The sequence below is a fragment of the Oryctolagus cuniculus genome, chromosome 12 (genome assembly GCF_964237555.1).
Source record: "Oryctolagus cuniculus chromosome 12, mOryCun1.1, whole genome shotgun sequence".
In the NCBI taxonomy this organism is placed as follows: Eukaryota; Metazoa; Chordata; class Mammalia; order Lagomorpha; family Leporidae; genus Oryctolagus; species Oryctolagus cuniculus.
Genome location: NC_091443.1, coordinates 52310736 through 52333991, shown reverse-complemented (window position 1 = coordinate 52333991; position 23256 = coordinate 52310736). Strand labels below are relative to the sequence as shown.

The following is a 23256-nucleotide window of genomic DNA, read 5'->3' as shown; positions in this document are numbered from 1 at the left end:
ACCAGCCTGACTGCTCTGCTTTCAGTCCAACTCCCTGCTAATGATCCTGAGAAAGCAGCAGAAGATGGCCCAAGTACTTGAAGCTCCTGGCTCTAGCCTGTTGTGGCCACTTTGGGGAGTGAACCAGCAGATTCTCTCTCTCTCTCTCTCTCTCTCTCTCTGTGTGTGTGTGTGTGTGTAACTCTGCCTCTCAAATAAATAAATCTTTAAATAAAGAAAAAGAAAGAAAGATTATTGTAGAGGCTGGAAATAAAGAGGGTATATGCAGAGGGGGTTAGGGAAGGAGGACTTTGCAAGAGCTGATAGAACAGTTGCATTCCGAAACCATAAAAAAAGGGGCCAAACCTGTTAGGACTTTTTTTTTTTTTTTTTTTTTTTGACAGGCAGAGTGGACAGTGAGAGAGAGAGACAGAAAGGTCTTCCCTTTGCCGTTGGTTCACCCTCCAATGGCCGCCACGGCTGGTGCGCGGCGGCCGGCGCACCGTGCTGATCCGAAGGCAGGAGCCAGGTGCTTCTCCTGGTCTCCCATGGGGTGCAGGGCCCAAGCACTTGGGCCATCCTCCACTGCACTCCCTGGTCACAGCAGAGAGCTGACCTGGAAGAGGGGCAACCGGGACAGAATCCGGCGCCCCGACCGGGACTAGAACCCGGTGTGCCGGCGCCGCAAGGCGGAGGATTAGCCTACTGAGCCGCGGCGCCGGCCCCTGTTAGGACTTCTGATAGGACACAGGCTGCACAGCCCTTCTACAGTTCTTACAAAGTTCAGTATGGATGGGACTTAGGGGTCTTGCCAAACCTGACACCCTTCAGATGATAGCACTGGGGGCCAGAGTGGCTGGCAACACTGTGATATAGCTGTGGCCTCAGGTTTAAAGTTAAATCTGTCAAAGGGGAAAACTGCAGCAATGTAAAGATTTTAACTAGCAAAATTTCATTTCATAAAATCGAGTGTTGTAATTAACAGAGAAGAAGTTTGTTTCATAGACAAAGGCCAAAAGAAGCAAAAACAAAGTAAAACAGCAGCAGATTGATCATTTCAAAGTTGCTTTCCTTGTAAGGCAGGGACAGAGAGACACAAGAACAGAAAAATAACTGATTAACATCAGACTACTTCAATTTACCTTTTTTGTTTAAGGATTAAAGCAGAGGGAACTTCATTTATGACACGAAATTGAAATTGCCTATGTGGGAAATTTGATTGTTATCTCTCTAATCCTTGTTTGCTGGAAGCTCAATTAAGCAGCTTAGTCTTAGCATGGTGACTGGAACTTTCAGTAGGTGATGCCATTTTGATTTTTAATCTGTTGTGTTGGAGCCCAGTGCAGGAGCTTAGTCCAAAAGAATGGCCTCCTATAATTTTTATGCAATAGAACCAAGGCCAGAGTCCAAGTGCTTGTCTCCAATCTCAGTGTTCCTTACACTACAGACCAGTCAGGACCCCTTAGCCAGCTCCCTCTTTTGCTAAGGGAGGCCTTCTCTTCTGAATACTGGTCTTTCTACAATTGATCACAAGGAAGAGGGACAAGCCCCTCCCGAGTGGTCTTTGTGGGAGGGCAATCTGCTCCTCTGTACCATCTTCATCCGCTTTTCATTGTTGAACCCGTACCCACAAATTCCCAAGGCACCCCAGCCCCTGTCTTTCCTCAAAGAGATTGAGAAATGGAGCCACCACGATGCTCAGTCCTGATAACCAGATATTCTTTCTGAGAGGGAGTCATGTGAATGAAAACAGCTCTGTCACCAGGAACGCTCACTCTGGTCAGGTGGGAAACACGGTGTTGGAGGCCTACTTCCTTCCATTTACAGAAGGGATACCCACCATCACCAAGATGGTCCATGCGTAAGAACAGGCCACGAGGACTATGCAGCAGAGGATGATCATGGACAACAGTGTAAATTCCATCCATTCCACTGTGGTGGCATCTGCACAGGTCAGAGCCAGCAAGGTCCCATCGTCGTAGAAGTGGTTAATGATGTTGGAGCTGTAGATAGGCAGCTAGGAGACAAGAGTGGCTGAAGAGACCGCATCTAAGAAGCATCCCATATCAGAGTACTGGTTCAAGTCCTGCAGCTTCACTTCCAGCCCAGCTCCCTGTTAGTGCACCAGGGAGAGCAGTGGATGATGGTCCATGCCTCCTAGGTAGCAGACCTAGATGAAGTTCCTGGCTCCTGGTTTCAGCTTGGTCCAACCCTGGCTGTTGTGACCATTTAGGGAGTCAAACAGGAGATGGAAGATGAAGATATCTCTCTGCTTCTCTCTCTCTCTCTCTCTCTCTGTCTCAAATAAATAAATAAAATCTTTTGACCAAGAGTTTTTTAAGACTAAAATCCATGTATATTGAGCAACTCTTGATTTTCCAGTTAGGCATTATGGGCATTCCAAAACATTTTTATAACAAAAATCCCTATTTGTGAGGAACCTAAAAAATCTGCCCAGAGACATAATAAACACATATGAAATACCTGGAAATAAAAATGGTTGATTCATAGCATGACTGAATTTCGCAAATACAAGGTTGAGCCAAAGATGTGAAACACATGGGACAGGCATTTGGTGCAGCAGTTGCGATGCCAGCATCCCACATCAGAAGGAGGGTTTGAGTTCTGAATCCTCTGCTTCTGATCCAGCTTCCTGCTAATGCACCTGGGAAGGTAGCATATGACAGCCCAAGTACTTGGGTCCCTGCCAACACATGGGAAAGCCAGATGGAATTCCAGGCTCCTGGCTTCAGCCTGGTCCAGCCCTGGCAGTTGCAGGCACTTTGGGAATGAACCAGAAGATGGATGTTCTCCCTCTCACCTCTACCTCTACCTCTCCCTCTTTCTCTCTAGCTCTACCTTTCAAAGCAAATACATTTTCTATTTTTTTTTAGATTTTTATTTATTTATTTGAAAGGTAGAATTACAGACAGTGAGAGAAAGAGAGGGACAGAGACAGAGACAGAGAAAAAGGTCTTCCTTCTGTTGGTTCACCCCCCAAATGGCTGCTACGGCGCTGCGCCAATCCGAAGCCAGGAGCCAGATGCTTCCTCCTGGTCTCCCATGTGGGTGCAGGGCCCAAGCACTTGGGCCATCCTCCATTGCCTTCCTGGGCCACAGCAGAGAGCTGGACTGGAAGAGAGGCAACCAGGACTAGAACCGGCACTCATATGGGATGCCGGCACCGCAGGCAGAGGATTAGCCTAGTGCACTACGGCGCCAGCCTACATTTTCTATTTTTTAAAAAATCAGTGAGTGATGGAGTAAATATGAAACTGACTACTCTGGAGAAGTTTATACAAAGAAATAAAAAGGATAGAATCTTGGTGAAAGCCTTCACTTAAAAGGCAGGAGGAGTCACCACTAGGAACAGGAGAAGTCAGAATGCAAACCATCAGAGAGAGAATGGCGCAGTGTTGGTAAGCAGGGAAGAAGAAATCCAAGATGTAGGAGTGTCATCTGTGCCAAACACTAAGAACAGCAAGAATGACTTGCAAGTCAACCATTTTTTAAAAGGTAAAGTATCTATTACTAAGCAAGACTAGTGGCATATTTTGGCTGAACAAGAGCTGAGGTGTCAGCGTGGCAGGGAAGAAAAGCAGACAACACCCATCTCCAGCCTGGCACCACGGATATTCTTCCTGAGCTCACTCCTCCACTCCTTAGGGCGTTCACTTACACCACTGCCTCAAATTCTGTGTCCACCAGAGTTGAGAAGTGCTCTTTCACATATATTTGCATATACTAATGTACACATAAAACAATGACTCTCCCAGAGGTAAAAGGAACCAGACCACGGATCCTCATTTAGATCCAAGGACATGAAGTATGCAAGTGGCCCCAGTCTAAGGTTTTATTACAGAAAAGAATTATGGAGTCCCTAAAAGGGCACTCACTATAAGTCTGAACTGGTGAGTTGCACTCAAAACCAACTCCTAGAGCACCTTGGGAGAAGCAGAGTGAGTGACCATGTGAATTAATGAACCCCTTGCCTTAAGGGTTCTAAGGCTTTGGGACTTGGCTCACTTGACTATAGGGCCCCATCCCTTTTTGAGCTGACAGCATGGCTAATAGAAGGCTAGCAATTTCTAGAACTGGCTCCCTCGTTGGCAGAGGTCCTTGAGGTGACCAAGACCAACCGTATTGTTGACTCCACTCCCCAGCATCTATCAAGCACCCTCTTGTAACATAGTGAACAAAGATTCCAGAACAATAATCCCTGCTTATTTTGGAAAACTCAAAAAATGAACAATTCATACATTTTAAGCACATCATTCTAGTATTGTGAGAAAATCTTGTACCTTCCCTTCTTTTTTTTTTTTTTTTTTTTTTTTTTTTTTTTTTTTTTTTTTGACAGGCAGAGTGGACAGTGAGAGAGAGAGAGACAGAGAGAAAGGTCTTCCTTTGCCGTTGGTTCACCCTCCAATGGCCGCCGCGGCCAGCGCACTGTGGCTGGCGCATCACGCTGATCCGAAGCCAGGAGCCAGGTGCTTCTCCTGGTCTCCCATGGGGTGCAGGACCCAAGCACTTGGGCCATCCTCCTCTGCAGAGAGCTGGCCTGGAAGAGGGGCAACCGGGACAGAATCCAGCACCCCGACTGGGACTAGAACCCGGTGTGCCGGCACCGCAGGCAGAGGATTAGCCTATTGAGCCGTACCTTCCCTTCTAGAACATGAACCAACCCTTCTGTCCAGTGTGTCCCCATTGTATATGCTACCTGCACCTGGATTGACTGTTATGGTATGGTAGTACTTGTGTCCAAATAACTCTTACTTAATGATGGTCCCAAAGTGCAAGAGTAATGATGCTGGCAATTTTATTACAGAATATTGTTACTACTATTTTATAGATAATTATCATTAATCTCTTTTACTGTGCCTTATTTATAAGTTAACTTTATCACAGGTTGTATGCATAGGAAAAAAAGCATGCTATATCCAGGGATCAGTACTCTGTGGGGTCTCAGGCATGTACTGGGAGTCTTGGAATGGGTACCCTACAGATAAGGGATATGCACCTGAATGACTAACTTCAGAGCATTTAGAATAATGAATATTAAAGCCATTGAAAAATTAGTTAACAAAGCAAGTAACCTCAAAATATCACCTCCCATCTGTTCTCTGGGTCCAGCACTGACTCCACACGTCCCAGCTCAGCAGACTAGGTCAAAACTAGAGGGTTAGGAGAGTGAAGATCTCACACTCCATCAGCCCTGGCTTCAAGGAGTATAGATGTCACTGGCATTTGCCGACACAGACCTGGCTTCTCAAAGATTGCCAGATTTGCTTCTGTCCTTATCACTTAATAACCATTTACTGACACCTCCTACATCTCAGGTACCTTTAATAGACACTAGAACACATAGAAGGGCAAATCCAGCCCTTGCCCTCCAGGCCTTTGCAGTCCACCGCGGAGGTGAGGTCCACAGACGACTTTCAGGGTGTTCTGGAAAATCCCCTAAATTATATGCCAGTGTGTCTGTGCACATTGGGAGGGCAGTGGGAGGAGTCAGGTGCTCATATGGCTTTGTGACTCACCGGAAGTTAAGAACCCATGATTTCGGACCACCCATGTCCCTCATTTCTAAGTTCTTGGAAAGTACCTGGGCACTTAGCGACAGCACTCTTAGGTGTCTAACCTTTTGCAGCACTCAGGGCTGGCGTTCCTCAGCAGCTCGAGGCAGACTCCTGGCGGTGGAAGAGGGAAACACACGTCACTGACGACCTCGTTCCATAGCTCCTGGGGCTCTGCGCCAGGAACAAGGATGTGGCTGCGTCCGCCCACAGGGCTGACTTTGGGCTCATCAAGTGGGCCAATCACTGCCTACTCTCAAAGAGGCAGTGACTAGGGAAGAATTTTATCTCTTTGTAAAGTACTACCTGATTCCTGAGCCTTCTTCAGAGTAAACACTCACTGAGATGCAGTCCCATGCTTTTCTTTACAAAGGGTCAAGCAGGTCTCAGCAAGGGGACGAGGTCAGGGGAGTGAACGCACTGGACACAGCATTTTTGTTTTGACAGTCGGATTTCTCTTGAAAATTAATAAAACGCCCACCAGAAGCATTCGTCACTCCTGAGAACATTTCTGTCACTGTGACTCCCTCTCAATGCACAACCACCCACCCCAGACACTTCTTAAGTCCTCAAAAGGGGAAAACAGATCTCCCTGGCTTTCCTCTGGATGACCTCACTATTCTCTTGCAGGGTGTTTTATAATTCTGCTAATTTTTGTAGGGTATAAAACACAATTTTAAATTATTCACTTTTAAATTTTATTTGAAAGGAAGAGAGACAGATAAACAGGCAGAAAGAGATCTCCCATTTACTGACTCTCTCCCCCAAATGCCCACAACAGCCAGGGTAGGGCCAGGCTGAATCAGGAGCCAGGAATCCAACATGGATCTCCCACATGGGTGGCAGAGACCAACCACCTGAGCCATCATTTGCCACTTCCAAAGGTGCACATTAGCAGAAGCCAGAATTGGGAGTGGAGCCAGGACTTGAACCCAGGCACTCCAATATGGAATGCATATGTCACAAGTGGCATTCTTTTTTTATATAAGGTTTTATTTGTTTATTTTGAGAGGTAGAGTTACTGACAGAGAGAGGGAAAGACAGAGAGAAAGGTCTTCCATCAGCTGGTTCACTCCCCAAATGGTGACAATGGCTGGAACTGAGCCAAACCGAAGGCAGGAGCCAGGAGCTTCTTCTGGGTCTCCCACATGGTTGCAGGGGCCCAATCACTTGGTCCATCTTCCGCTGCTTTCCCAAGCCACAGCAGAGAGCTGGATCAGAAGTGGAACTGCCAGGACTCGAACTGGCGCCCACCACAGGTGGAGGCTTAGCCCACTACACCACAGTGCAAGCCCTCCAAGTGGCATTCTAACTGCTATGTCAAATACCAGCCCCATAAAACCCATTTAAACAAAAGGGGAGAAAATGAACTGATTATTCTAGTGAGCTTGAATACAAATATTTTTGAAAACATAATGTCTAGAAGCCAGAGAAAGTCACTTTTAAAGCACTGTCAATTTTTCTGATCCATTTTCTAGAGCAAATTGCTTTGTTGGTTTCTTCAAATTTTTTTTAAAGATTTATTTACTTATTTGAAAGGCAGAGTTACTGAGAGACAAGGGTGATGGAGAGGGAGAGAGGATGGAAAGGAGGGGGAGGGAGAGAGAGAGAGGGAAGTGTGGGGGGTGGGAGAGAGAGAGAATCTTCCATCTGCTGGTTAACTCTCCAGATGGCTGTGACAGCCAGGGCTGGGCCAGGCTGAAGCCAGGAGCCAGGAGCTTCATCCAGATCTCCCACTAGGTGGCAAGGGCCCAAAGACAGACTATCTCCCACTGCTTCTCCCAGGCCGTTAGAAGTGGAGCAGTCAGGACATGAACTGGTTTCTGTATGGGATGCTGGCCTCGCAGGTGGCAGCATTACTCACTATGCCACAACACCAGCTACTCTTCATTTATTTTGCTTTAAAATAGCAACAACAACAACAAAAACTTCAGCGGCTTTATAACAATGAAGGCAAAATTATATTCTCTATGGCTTAAGAGAGTTCCATGGTTCTCTCTTTGACACTGAGATGGCATTAAGATGGCCTGCCTTGTAGGATGAGATTCATCTCTGCAGATTAGGGTGTGTCCTGGGAAGTGAGTCTGGGGACACAATGGGGTTTTCCATTCTCATTGGGCCTCAGAGGTCAGGGTCCAGCACTTGTGAGTGAAGGGACCAGAGACAGACATATATCAAGAGCAGTCTTCAGCAGAAGATAGGTATTGTGGCAATGTGGCAGCAGAATGAGGGAAGGGAGGGGAAAGACTCCACTGGGCAACAAATGTGTTGCTTTTCCACATTCATCAAAAATGTATTTTGGGGGGCAGGTATTTGGCATAGCAGTTAAAATGCCATTTGGGATGCCTATATCCCTTATGGGAATGTTTGGGTTCTAGTCCCAACTCCACTCCTTGTTCTAGTTCCCTGCTAAGGCACACCCTGGGAAGTAGCAGTTAATGACTCAAGTAGTTGAGTCCCTGCCACATACATGGGAGACCCAGATTGGGTCTTCAACTCTGACCATTAGGGACATTTGGGGAAAGAATTAGCAGATGGAAGTTTTCTCTCTCTCTCTCTCAAATAAAAATATGTGTATATATATATGAAAGTGATGTTTATTTACTGTATACATATTCATGTACACCTATGTATTATCCATCCTTGTGTTCTAAGCACACACGCAGCAATGAACAGGTCAAAGTCTTTGCACCCACAGAGTTTCCCTCCTAGCAGGGAAGATGAACATGAATATTTAAATAAAATATCAGGTAGTATTATGAACAAAAGCAAAGCAGAATAAGGGACAGAGAATAACAAGGAAGAGTTGTCTTTTTTTTTTTTTTACATAAAATGGACATGGAAAACCCATCTAAAGAGGTGACACTGAGCACAGTCCCCAGATGGGGAGGCACAGGCCCTGAGATGGGCATGAGTTGGTGTGAAGAACAAGAAAGCCATTGTGACTGCCGAAAGCTCCGCGAGCACTGGGAATGAAGAGGTGGAGGGGCAGGCAGAGACCACTAGAAAGAGGACAGAGGAGGAATTATCCTGCAGCTCCCGGGGAATGGTCCACTCTGGGCACATCACAGCCACACAGTGCAAGTCATAACTCCTCTGGCCCAACCTAGGAAGGGCCTCACCTGCCATTTTCTCCTCACTCTCTCACTGAGATTCATTAAACTTTATCTGAAGTTACTATGCTCTGCAGCTAGGGAATAAAGGTAAATTTTCAGTCTTAAAGTTTGAGCAAACAAGAGCCCAGAGATTTGGCAGTGGCTGGGGCCTTGTTATCACAGGGTTATAACAAGTCTCCAGAGAAGCTCCACCACTTCACTCCAGAGAGGGGAAAGCTTCCCTCGCTGGACCATTACTTGGGACTCCAAGTTTCAAAACTCCATAGGAACCAGGAAGCAATCCAACTAGATGCAGTAATCCAACCAGGCCTGTACTAGATGCATATGAAGTCACAGAGTCTCCCAAAAATGCTTTAAACCAACACCTTGTTAAGAATGTTGCTCCAATAAGCCAGAAGGGCCCCTGGAACTACCTATGGGTGAACATGAGGAATTTCATTACCCAAAGTTATACATTTTTAAAATTTTTATTTATTTTCATTTCCTTGTTTGAAAGGCAGTGAGACAGCAGACTCATAGAATGGCAAAAGCCCTAAACAGCACTCTGGCCTCAGAATCAGCCCTTAAGGCATTTGGATCTGGCTAAAAAGCCCATGAACATTTCTCAGGCATGGAAAGCCAAGACACTCTGGCAAAAAAAAAAAAAAAAAAAAAGACCTAAATGAAAGATCTCTGTGAGCAAGATTCCAGTGGAAAGAACGGGCCATCAAAGAATGCAGTACCTTTCTCTGAAGGGAGGAGAGAACTTCCACTTTGAATATGGCCTTGTCTAAATAAGATCAGAATTGGTGAACTCAAGAGGCTTTCATAGCCTTGTCAGCTCATGACAAGAGCCTCGGGTGATTACTGATGTCATAAATAAGAGTATCAATTGTTAAATCAACAGTGGGAGTCACTGTGTACCTGCTCCCCATGTAGGACCTCTGCCCTTAATGTGTTGTATTATGAGAATTAATGGTAAAACTACTACTCAAACAGTACTCTATACTTTGTGTGTCTTTGTGGGTGCAGTCTGTTGAAATCTTTACTTAGTATATACTAAGTTGATCTTCTGTATATAAAAATAATTGAGAATGAATCATGATGAAGAATGGAATGGGAGAGGGAGTGGGAGATGGGATGGTTACAGGTGGGAGGGAGGTTATGGGGAGAAAATCTGCTATAATTCAAAAGTTGTACTTTGAAAATTTATTAAATAAAAGTTGAAAAGGAAACAAAACAAAACAAAACAAAAGGGCAGTGAGAGAGAGGAGAGAATGAGGGGAAAGCTAGAGAGATCTTCCATCTACCTCTTCACTCCCCAAATGCCTGCCACAGCCAGGGCTGGGCCAGGCCAAAGCCAGGAGCCCAGAACTCAGTCCGGATCTCCCACATGCATGGCAGGAACTCAACTACTATCATATGTTGCTTCCCAAAGAGCACATTAGTAGGAAGCTGGATCAGAAGCAGGGTGGTTGGGACCTGAACCATGCACTCCTATACTGGATGTGGATATCCCAGGCAGCAACTTAACTGCTGCACCAAACAACACATCCACAGTTATATCTTAGCTAAGAGGAAGAGACAGGAGTTCAGCCTCCAAGCCATCTCTGCAGAATAAGTCACTTGCTCCCTCACCAACAGAACAAGGGTCAGAGTCCTCTCACCTAAAAAGTTAATATTTTGCTGGTGCTACAGAGGCATGAAGCTCCTGGAAGGCCAGTTGGGCGACAAGAAAAACCCAAGAGTAAGTGACTTTTTCTCATTCTTCAGGTGACTTGAAGTTTGTTTAAGACAGCTGAGGAGCTGAAAAATGAGGAGCATTAGACTTGTCAAAGAGAATCCAAGACAACTGTGCTAAATAATAATAGTCAAGGTTTACTCTGTGCCATTCATTACCTATGGCATCTCATTCACCCTCCAAGCAACCCTAAGAGCTAGGTACCGCTATTATAATACCCAGCACATCGGGGAGGCAGCGGAGGTGCAGAGACCTCAGGCACTTGCTTCCAAAGTTACATAGCTACATAATGAGAAAGTCAAGATTTAAATCACGGCAACAAGTGGGGCTTCCAGCCCTACGTACTACATGTGTGGCACCCTGGAAGCTGTCCAACAGTCTAAACATTCTCAGTACTACTCTAGAGTCAGCACTGACAAATCTTTTGCCTGAATTACTTTTCACTATCATGAAAATTTGCCTGATCAATGGTGGGGAAGACCATTTCTGTTGCAAAATCTCATGCTTTTTTAAATGCCAGATTGCTAGGAAGAACTCTTCATTCCCCCCAAAATAAAGAGTTGGGCTCCCTGAATTCCAGGTCACTAGCTTTGTGCTCAGTCCCGACAGAACTGCTCTGGGTGAGATGCAAGAAAGAGGCTAATCCAGAGAGGGTACCTGTGGAAGGCAGCAGGCCCACTAGAGGTGGAACCTAACGACAGCCCTGCCTGGCACCATCCTGCTGTTTTCAAGGCAGCTGGACACCATCCAGCCTACTCTACAGTCGTGTGAGTTGCAGTGGTCCCTGGGTCCCTGCCTCCTTTCTCTAAGAAAAGGGGCAGCCTTTGTTAAAAGAGGTCTCTGCCACCCTACACAGAGAGCAAATGTGGAACTCTTTTTAAAAATGCTTTTAATTTATTTGAAAGTCAAAGAGACAGAAGTAAAGACAAACAGAGAAAAATTTCCCATCTGTTGGTTCACACCCCAAATGCTCGCAACAACCAGATCTGGACCATGCTGAAGCTAAGAGCTGGGAACCCTATCTGGGTCTCCCATGTGAGTGGTAGGGACCCAAATACTTGAGCCATCACCTGCTGCCTCCCAGAGTGTACATAAACAGGAAGGCAGAATTGTAAGTGGAGCCAGGACTCAAACCCAGGGACCCCAATACAGGGTGCAGATATCCCAAGCACCACTTTAACCACTGCACCAAACATCAGCCCCTCCATAAAGCTCTTAAAAACTATCAAGGACAAGAAACTGCATGATCTTCTACTGAAGGACATTCCTTATCAAGTTGAAGCAAAGTATTTCCTGCCATGCTCTCCAGGAGGACAAATGACAGGATAACCACTACCTGTTTTTGACTCAAACAGATAATGTGCCTCTCCCACAGCTGACCTCTTCCTTCTGTTCAAGGACAACATTAGGACAATCTGATGATTTCAATTGATTTCATTTCAGTTCTAGAAACAATGACCTCCTATATTTTATACTTAACACATATTTTGCCGTTTCTATTGCATTCCTAGATGTCACATATATAAATAGATCAAGATTTCAACTCTTCATCACTAAATGGTCAAATATACAGAAACATCTCAAGGAATAACATGATGAGGGGACAGGCATAAAGGTGCCATGAGTTAAGCTGCTGCATGGGACACATGCATCCCATATTGAAGTGCCTGGGTTTGAGTTCCAGCTCTGCTTCTGATCCAGCTTCTTGCTAACGTGCATCCTGGGAAGCAGGATGATGGCTCAGATACTTGGGCCTGGGCCATCTATATGGGATAACCTGATGGAATTCCTGGTTCCTGGCTCTGCCCTTGCCCAACCCTGGCTGTGGGAAGCATTTGGGGAGTGAACCAGTGAATGGAAGATTTCTCTCTGTCTCTCTGTCACTCTGCATTTCAAATAAACACATTTGAAAAAAAAAAAAAAAGAATGGTACTATTGATGTAGATAAGGCATGAAGCTAGCAAGGAGAAGCTGAGGTCACCAGTTGCTCTCTACTGCCCTGCCTGCACTGCCCTAAGTCCTGATACCTCTCAACCTTCCCTGCAGCAGAAAAACCACAGCTTTTGTGAAAACACAGCTCTGAATCAAGAACTGGCCAAAAAATAACCAACATGGCTGCTGACTGCATTCCTGAAATGACCTTCAGCTCATTATAATGTTATTATAATAACATTACCATTGCTGACACACCTGCCATCATGAACCTGATGCCATGACACTTATGAATTTTCAAAAAAAAGGGGGGGGGGCAAGGAGTTAGGTGGCACTCAAGCCTCACCTCAAGCTTCACTCCTTGTGAATATTCAGTTAAACACTCTGCCTCCAGATAATACAAAGTGGTGGACCCAAGCCTCACTGAGTGCAGCTCTCTCGTGAGTATGCCTGTACTCTTTCTTGAGTGTACACTTTTGCTTTGCATGCAAAATAAATCTTGCTTCTCTCTTGACTTTTTCCTATGTCCCGTCCTTGAATTCTTTCTTATGCTAGAAATAGAAACTTGGAACACCCAAAACCCATCGTCTGATTCAACTTTTAAATTCTTATCAAGCTAAGAATTGGAAGAAATTTCAAATATTCACAGGATGCCAGTTAATGATTATACTCAGTGTTTCAATATTAAAATAATTCCAACTATGAAATCATAAAACTATAAGCTAATTCATTAGTTTGATGTTGGTTAGAAATTGTAACTGAAGACAAAAGTGGTAAGACTTAGCAATTTAACAAAGTATCTAAAAGCAAGCTCACTGTAATAGATGCCTTAAGAAAAACAAAGCCCCCGGGGCTGGTGCTGTGGCATAGTGGGTAAAGCTGCCACCTGCAGTGCAGACATCCCATACAGATGCGAGTTCAAGTCCCGGCTGCTCCACTTCCGATCCAGCTCTCTGCTGTGGCCTGGGAAAGCAGTGGAAGATTGGGCCCCTGCACCCACGTGGGAGACCCAGAAGAAGCTCCTGGCTCCTTGCTTTGGATTGGCGCAGCTCCGGTTGCTGTGGCCAAGTGGGGAGTGAACCAGTGGATGGAAGACCTCTCTCTCTCTCTCTCTCTCTGCCTCTCCTTCTCTCTGTGTAACTCTGACTTTCAAATAAATAAATAAATCTTAAAAAAAAAAAAGAAAAGAAAAACAAAGCCCCAAACCAATCATTTCATATTAGGTAGATTAGGAAATATAAAAATATTTACAAACTAGTTACTCAAAAATTTAGTTAAATCTATATATTTTTCTGTATCTTGTGTTTGCAGAATTGCACATTTCTCCAAACTAGTTAACTAAAAAGGACAAAGAGTTTTCCTGTAATCTTGAAAGATTTTTTTTTTAAATAGATCCAAAAATAGCTGTCTTGTAACTCTGTACTATGGTTTGAATGCTTGTGTTCTCTCTTAAATTCACGTTGACATTTAATCCTCAATGCAACAGTATTAAGCAATGAGGACTTTCGGAAGTACTTAATAGGATTAATGACCTGATGAAAGGAATAGAACGCGGGCTTTGTGGTACAGTGGGTTAAGCCCCCACTTGGGACACCTGCATCCCATACTGAGTGCTGATTTAAGTCCTGGCTACTCTGCTTCTGATTCAGCTTCCTCTTAATGTGCTTGGGAAGCAGCAGATAATGGCCCAAGATTCTTGCAACCCATGGGGGAGACCCAGGTGGAGATCCTGGCTCCTGGCTTTGCCCTAGCATAGCCCTGGCTGTTGTGGGCACTTGGGGAGTGAACCAGTAGGTGGAATATCTCTCCCCTCTAACACCATCACTCTGCTAAAGGAAGGGAGGGAGGGAGGAAGAAGTGACTGAGGAAAGATTCCTTTAAAAGAGAAAAAATTCCTTTAAAAAATCAGGGGGTAGGGTGGCAGTGGAAAACTATCTAGGCCTTTTTGGCCCTCCCACTCCTCTGTCGTGTGAGGACACAGCCTTCAGAAAATAACTCTGAGAACAGAGACCAAGTCCTCAACAGACACTGAACCTGCTGGAGTTTTGATCTTGGACTTCCCATCTGTCCCCTAATGAGGTCTATTTTGGATCCTCCATTCTATTGCACTAATCTACCTGCTATTTTTGTGTCAATACTATCTGGATTTGCTCTGTAGCTTTTGTTATTTGGGAAGGCAAATACATTGCTAGATTTTAATTCTTCCACACACAAAAAAAAATCCTTAACTCTTCTAAAGCACTGTTTATTTAAATTTTATTTTACACAACACTCACACACAATTAGTATTCTAATTATAATTTAATTAGATTTATTTTTGAAAGAATCTTTTCAAATGTTATGACTTCCCAAGAACATGGTATGTGACTCCATTTTTTCAGATTATGTATAAAATTATTTTCTTCCTAAAGATGTCACCTTTTGAGACAAAGGTCTGCCCAGTGGTTAAGCCACCAGTTAGGGTGTCCCACATACCACATCAGAGTGCCTGGATTCCAGTCCTGGCTCCACTGCTGATTCCAGCTTCCTATTAAAGTATACCCTTGGAGGCAGCAGGTGATGGCTCAAGTAGTTGGGTCTCTACCACCCATGTGTGAGATCTGGATTGAGCTCCCAACTCCCAGCTTTGGCCTGGCCATTGTGAGTATTTGGGAAGTGAACCAGTGGATGGGGAGGACTCTGTCTCTGCCTCTAAAATAAATAAATATCTTTAAAATACTTAAAAGACATCACCATTCTTGTTCAACTTATACAAATAAGCATTTTATTACTGTTGTGAACACGTTACTGTCCTCATTTATTATTGCCTTATAAATTCTAGTGATATTTCACCAAATCTCTTGAGTTCTATATAATCATATTATAAGCTTAAAGAAATGTGTTTATCTCTTCTTTTCCAGTGACTCCATCAGTTACTCAATTTTGTGGTATTGTATTTGCTAGAAAGTCTAGAAGGTAATACCAAATAACAATGCTGATAGCAGGTTATCTGGTTCCTAATTTTAATTGAAACCATATTTCAATTAGTTTTACTGGTGTGCTTGGTAATTGGTTTTGCTATATCTGAGAATTCTGCCTCTCTTCCTATTTTCAAAGAGTGTTAAAATTAAGAATGGCTGCCAAATTTTATCAAATGACTTCTCAACATCTATGATATGATACTGATATGATCTGTTTTTAATTTAATTTGTTATTGTCATAGATTATGTTGATAAATTTCCTGATGGTCAACACAATTGTATTCTTGGAATAAACTTTTTAGGTCATGATTCACTACCCTTTTGATAAATGCTAGATGTTATTTTCTGTTCTTTAATTTAGAATTTTCCTTCATATTGTAAAACAAGCCTGGTATAACTCCATTTCTTTTATTTTTAGGTCTTAGGTTAAAGTTATATTGGCTTCACAAAATGAATCACAGAGACTTTTATCTTTTTCTGTGACATAAATAGTTTAAATCACATTGAAGTTATCTGATCTGAAAAGATTAAACCTACCATATCTGTGAATCTATCCAGTTATGCCCCCTTCCGTTGTTAAATCTTTAATCACCTTTGCAGTCTCTTCTACTTAATTGGTTTATTCCAGCTGCAACATCTTGCTATCCATTACTCATCATATGTATTTTGCAACAAAAGCATTCTCCTATTTAAAAGGACCTTGTTTGTCTCACAGCATTCCATGTAAACTTTTCTAATTATTTTAATTTTTTTGAATCTATAATTATGTCTCATGTCTGATTCTTAGTCTTCGAAAAAAGAAAAATTATGGGATGTCCCAAACTTAATTTAATTACAATGGCTGCAAGATGCAGTTAGAGGAGATATGGGAAGTGAGTCAGTTAACAGTTCCTGGCAAAACCAACAAAAAGAATGTCTATGGTAAAACCTGTCTTAAATCTCAACACAGAGGCCAGCACTGTGATGCAGTGGGTTAAGCTGCAGCCTGCGATAGCAGCATCCCATATCAGAGTGCTGGTTCAATTCGCAGCTGTTCTGCCTCCCATCCAGTTTCTTTCTAATGCATCTGAGAAAACAGCAAAGAATGGCTCAAGTGCTTTGGACCCCTGCCACCCATGTAGGAGACCCAGATAGAGTTCCCGGCTCTTGGATTCAGCCTGGTCCATCCTTGAATGTTGCGAACGTTTGGGGAGTGAACCAGCAAATAGAAGATCTCTTTCTGTCCCTCTCCATGCTCCCTCCCCCTGACTCTGCTGGTCTGCCTTTCAAATAAATAAAATAAGTCTTTAAAAAAATTTTTGTCACAGCTACCTACCAGGGGCCACCAACCCTGTTTACATCTAAGCTTTCCAGCCTTTAACCCTAACCACTCCAGAAGCAACAGTTAGCTTTACTTGGGTCTCCCATGAGAGTGCAGGGGCCCAGGGATTTGAGCCATCTTTAGCTGCCTTCCCAGGCACATTAGCAAAGAGTTGTATCAGAAGAAGGGCAGCCAGGACTTGGAACCAGCATCCATATGGGATGCCAACACTGTAGGCAGTGGCTTACCCTGCTATGCCCCCTTAGATATCTTTAAAAAAAAGATTCATTTATTTATTTGAAAGGCAGAGTTACAAAGAGGCAGAGGCAGAGGCAGAGAGACAGAGAGGTCTTCCATCATTGGTTCACTCACCAAATGACCACAATGGCTGGAGCTGGACCAATCCAAAGCCAGGAGCCAGGTGCTTCTTCCAGGTCTCCAACATGAGTGCAGGGGCCCAAGGACTTGGGCCATCTTCTACTGCTTCCCCAGGCCATAGCAGAGAGCTGGATCAGAAGTAGAACAGTCAAGACTTGAACTGGTGCCCATATGGGATGCCAGCACTGCAGGTAGCAGCTTTACCTGCTATGCCACAGTGCCACCTTCCAGCTCTTAGACAAGTTCTAATGAAATTTCAGAACTCCAGGATAAAGGGAAAGACCTAAAAAGAAAGACCATATGGGCACCGGTTCGGGTCCCGGCTGCTCCACTTCCAATCCAGCTCTCTGCTATGGCCTGGGAAAGCAGAAGAGGATGGCCCAGGTCCTTGGGCCCCTGCACCCACATGGATCAATACAGCTCCAGCTGTTTCAGCCAGTTGGGGAGTGAACCATAGGATGGAGGACCTCTCTCTCCCTCTCCCTCTCCCTCTCCCTCTCCCTCTCCCTCTCCCTCTCCCTCTCCCTCTCCCTCTCCCTCTCCCTCTCCCTCTCCCTCTCCTCTCTCTCTGTGTAACTCTTTCAAATAAATAAATCTTTAAAAAAAAAAAAAAGATCGCCAGAAATAAGGGTAAGAATGACACCAAGCTTCTCATCGACACATTCAATCCAAAAAGACAATGGAACAATATTCCAAACTTTTGAAGGTGGGAATACTTTTATGTGGCTAAAGAATGAAACTACATATAAAAGCGTTTATGGAGTCTCACTGCTATGGTCTCCCAGTCTCCTGCCTCCAAAGGTATTCTTCCAGTTGGGAAGAATTTTCTAACTTACATTTCTAAAGCAAGCCAAACAATCAACAAGTTTGGGCAAAATAAATGGTATGTGACAGACAAGCACTTAGAGTACAGTGTGCCAATGCTAATCCTTGTGAAATGAAATGCTGGAAAGGAATTCCAGCAATATGAAAGACAACTAAGAAATGGGAGACACAGGACCCAAGAAACATGGCAGCAGTTGAAGATGAAGTGAAAGAACTGAAAAGAAGTTGAGAGGGAGGGTTTGTTAGACCCAGATTCACTCCGAAGCTACAGAAGCTAAAGCTTCATGACCCTTCATTCACTCAAGCCCTTTTAAAGGCCAAAAGATGAAACCTAACTATGCTGTATTTGTAATTTTGTATCTTGTTTTTTTGAAGAGCATCCCCCAAATTCTCTCATAATTGAGCCCATAAAACCTGAATCCCATCTTTGATTAGATCTTAGCATTTGAAGATCTTCCTTCAAGCAATGAAGTTTAAAAGAACATAAACTATATTTCTTTCCTTGGCTCTAACAAAACTATGAAATTTACTCAATAATATGGTATATAATGTTTATTGATTTTCCACTTCTAAAATTAACCATAGGCAAAAGACAAGGATTTAACTGAAGTTAAAGAGTGGTCCATGAATATTATAATCATGGCAGTATAAAATATTACCACAATTAAAAATATTAGGTCATAGGAAGAGAGATGGAAGGTCAATCCACTTATTAGTCTTTGATAATGGGAAATCTAGGAAAACTATCTAAAGTTGTCAAAAAGAACAGATTCTAGGAGTGGGCATTGCAGCGCAGACAGTTAAGCCACCCTTTGGGATACTACCATCCCACACTGGAGTGCCCAGAATTAAGTCCCACCTCTGCTTACAATCCAGCTTCTGCTAATGCATACTCTGGAAGGCAGCAGTCAATGGCTCAAGTACTTGGGTCCATGCTACCCAAGGGGGAGACCCAGATGGAGTTCTAGCCTCCTGGCTTTGGCCTGGCCCAGCCCCAGCTGTTGCAGGCATTTGGAGTGTGAACTAGCAGACAGATCTCTCTCTCTCTCTCTCTCTCTCTCTCTCTCTCTCAAAATAAATAAATAAATAAGTATTTTTTTAAAAAATAGATATTCCATTACATTTTTTGTTAACTACATGGTCAAAATGAATTTAACTAACTACTTCTGGAGTTGGAGGAGTCAAGGACAATGGGAGGTGCTGTAAAAGAAACAAATTTCTCATCTTTCAGAATATTGCCATGGACATGGTCTGAAGATGATAAACCAAGGAAAAGGGCAGAAACACTACAAAAGGAAGAAATGGTACTTAAAGATAAAATGAGGGGAGGCTGGCACTGTGGTAGAATGGGTAAAGCCACCACCTGCAGTGCCAGAATCCCATAAGGGCACTTGTTCAAGTCCCCACTGCTCTACTTCTGATCCAGCTCTCTGCTATGGCCTGGGAAAGCAATAGAAGATGGACCAAGTCCTTGCGTCCCTGCACCCACATGGGAGACCTGGAAGAAGCTCCTGGCTCCTGGCTTCAGATCAGTGCAGCTCCAGACATTGTGGCCTTTTGGGTATTGAACCAGTGGATGGAAGACCTCTGTAACGTTAACTCTGCTTCTGTAACTCTGCCTTTTAAATAAATAAATGAATCTTAAAAAAAAAATAAAAAGATAAAATAGGGGAAGGCATGCAGCACAGCAATTCAATCACTGCTTGGGGAACTGGCATCCTGTGGGAATGTCTGGTTTGAGTCTTGGCTGTTCTGTTGCTATCCAGCTTCCTGCTAATGCACACCCTGGGAAGAAGTAGATGAGGGCTCAAGTACCTGGAAGTACCTGGTTCCATGATGCCAATGTGGGAAATGTAGCTTGAGCTCCTGGCTACTGGCTTCAGCCTGGCCCAGGTCTGGTTATTACACAATTTGGGTAGTGAATTAGCAGATGGAAGATATGTCTGTCTCTGTCTGTCTCTGCCTCTCTTTCTGTGTCTCTACCTTTCAAATAAAATTTTTTAAAAAGATAAAAAAATCATGAGAAGAATCCAATCAGAAAATATTACCAGTGATACTGTGGTGACCTGAGTTAGGAAAAGAGGGAAGGAAAATTTTAACTTTTCAATTTATAGCCTTTATAATGTTTGAATCTTTAATTTGTGTAAGAACTACTGATAAAAATTTAGAACAATTTTTAAATGTTTGTATAAGAATATTCTTTATAGTACTATTTATAATTGTGGAAACTAGAAACAATGTAAATACAGAGAAGGAAATGAGATTGATTAAAATAATTTAAATTGATTTTATACTTACCAACATGAAAAGATTTCTATACTATATTATTATTTTAATTTAAAAAATCAAAATAACAAATAACATGTCTATCATGATGCATTTTTTAGAGATTTATTTATTTATTTATTTGAAAGGTAGAGTTACAGACAGTGAGAGAGAGAGAGAGAGAGAAAGAGAAAGGTCTTCCTTCCGTTGGTTCACTCCCTAATGGCTGCCACTGCCAGAGCTACGCCGATCCGAAACCAGGAGCCAGAAGCTTCCTTCCTGGTCTCCCACGCAGGTGCAGGCGCCCAAGCACTTGGGCCATCCTCCACTGCCTTCCAGGGCCACAGCAGAGAGCTGGACTGAAAGAGGAGCAACCTGGATTAGAACCCAGAGGCCAGGGCGCCGCAGGCAGAGGATTAACCTAGTGCACCACCACGCTGACCCCTCGTGATGCTTGCTTTTTTTTTTTTTTTTTTTTTTTTTTTGACAGGCAGAGTCAGTGAGATAGAGAGAGACAGAGAGAAAGGTCTTCCTTCCGTTGGTTCACCCCCAAATGGCCGCTACAGCCAGCGCACTGTGCCAATCCGAAGCCAGGAGCCAGGTGCTTCTCCTGGTCTCCCATGCGGGTGCAGGGCCCAAGCACTTGGGTTATCCTCCACTGCCTTCCTGGGCCACAGCAGAGAGCTAGACTGGAAAAGGAGCAACTGGGACAGAACCGGCACCCCAACTGGGACTAGAACCCAGTGTGCCAGCGCCGCAGGCAGAGGATTAGCCTAGTGAGCTGTGGTGACAGCTCTCATGATGCATTTTTAAGTCTATGATGTGTATGTATGTGCACATGCCCAAGACACATAGTCCAAAATGGTAATTAGTACATGCAGGTGACAGTACAGATGATTTTTACTTTACTCTCTTTACTTGTCTGTACTTTCTACAATTTCTAATGAAGAACAAATTATTTTGTAGTAAAATAAAAGCAAAAAGGTTATTTAAATATATTTCTCCTTACTTCATTCATTTCACACTTCTCCTCTCTGAACCAAGGTCACAAGGATTCTATTTGTCATTCTTGTCACAACTGAATATTTATTTGAACCAAAATGTGTTTGACATCACCCTCAAATCAAAGTGGTCAGGAACAAAAATGTCCTTCAACCCACAGTGATAAGAACACAATTTCATAGCGAAAGGCAGATAAAGAGAACATCATTTGCCCATTACCTAGTGCAGCTGTGACATCGATTTCTGAAGCCAAGGAGAGTGGCATCTAAATCATCACAGCTTGACAACAAAGCACAAGCTGAGTTTGTCAGAAGTAGGCTCATTGTCTGAGATGCTCATTTCAAACAGCTTTGGGAAGGCAAAGTTACCACTGCTAAATCTCAGGATGTCTGAAAACCTGTGACTTTTCCAATTGTAAAGAACAGTGCTGCAAACCTTGATAAGAAGGTTTACATTGACTTCATCATTACAACAAATTCAAAGGTAAGAAAACAAAGCCAAAAGCCATAGGTGCTAACGCTGTAGCGAAGGTTCAAATCCAAAGCACTTTCATTATCTCAAAGCAGGAGGGCCACAGAGAATGTTCCCCCTGATTTGGGACATTTTATTTTCACACAAAAAGATGTCCTGGACTTCAGAATTCAAGACTCTTCAAAGATAACCATGATACACTTCCAAACCATTTCACTTGTATCTTTCAGCTTTGACCTAAGTCTAATCCATTATTTCTCAGAATCCAATGTAATTCAGAAAATCAAAATAGTGTTTTCATCAAAGTGAAAAATTCTCCAAAGGTAGCATTAGAGCAATAATAAGGATAACATTTAGTCAGCTGCCCCAGTGTTGCAGGCACCATATTAAGTGCCTCACATGTACATTTCTCATTTGATACACAGAAAACCTTATGAAATACGCAATCATATCATCTATATGTGGCAAGCTGTATTTTCTAAATATGGCCACAACAGTATTTCCCGCCCCCAATCCTGTTCTACAGTGTGAACTCCCAACTTCTCTCAACATGTGGTTCCTATGTACCCTCCCTTTAAATCTTGGCAGACTTTTAAAAATTTTTATTTATTTATTTTCATTTTATTTGAAAGGAAGAGAAGAGAGAGAGGATCTTCCATCCACTGTTCACTCCCTAAATGCCCACATTAGCCAAGTCTGGGCCAAAGCAAAGCCAGGAACTCCATCTGGGTCTCCTGCAGGGAAACAGGGACTCTTGGTTGGCAGGGACCCAAATATTTGAGCCACCACCTGCTGTCTCCCAGGATGCTCATTAGCAGGAAGACAGAACCAGGAGTGGACCTGGAATTCAAATCAAGGTGTTCCAGCATCCCAAGCTGTGCCTTCACTGCTATACCAAACACCTGCCCTGCAGCAGGCTTTGGCTAATTAAGTACAGCAGTATGCTATCACACAACTTCCAGTCTAGGTCAATCTGCAACTTCCACAAGGCTCTGTTGTGATGTTTGTCTCAGGGAAACCAGATACTGTGTAAGAAGCCCTACCATCAGGGCCAGTGTTGTGGTGCAGTGAGTTAAATCATTACTTGGGATGCCCACATCCCTTTTAGAGTGACAGTTTGAGTCCTGGCTACTCCACTTCCAATCCAGCTCCCTACCAATGTACCCAGAAGGTAGTAGACAAAGGCCTGTATTAGGGTCCCTGCCAACACGTGAGAGATCTGGATGGAGTCCCTGGCTTCTGGTTTCAGCCTGGCCCAGGTCATTTGGGGAGTTAGACAGTAGATGGAAGATATCTCTCTCTATCTCTGCCTCTCCTGTCACTGTGCCTTTCAAATATATAAATAAAAATCTAAAAAGAAGAAGAAAAACAAAGAGGATGAAGCAGAAGCAGCAACACCCTATTAACATTAGGCCATCATGCTGGAGAGATTGAGTAGGCGTTTCCAATTAACAATGCCAACTGAACTCACAGCTCACAGCCAGCCTCTACTGACAATCATGAGAGTGAACCATCTTTGACACCTAAGCCAGTCAAGCTGTCAGATGACTGCAGCCCCACATGATATCTGACTGCAACTGCATGGTGGATGATCCGAGTGAAAATTTCCCAGCCAAGCTCCTTCAGAAGCCCTGATCCACACTGACTCCCACCAAGTCTAGGGTGATTTGCTACATAACAACTGTAACTAGAAAACTCCATTGTGTAAATGAAGAAACTGAGGCTTAAAGAGTGA

At 43.6% G+C, this 23256-nt stretch overlaps 1 long non-coding RNA gene across 1 annotated transcript in view; it reads right to left on the bottom strand.

Annotated features, from left to right (window-relative positions):
- Positions 1-4331: 4331 nt before the first annotated feature.
- LOC138844649 (uncharacterized) overlaps positions 4332-23256 on the bottom strand; it is a 103233-nt gene continuing 84308 nt past the window's right edge. Inside the window, exon 3 of the long non-coding RNA XR_011380813.1 lies at positions 4332-5666. This is a non-coding gene — a long non-coding RNA (uncharacterized lncRNA). The remainder of the gene's footprint in view (positions 5667-23256) is intronic.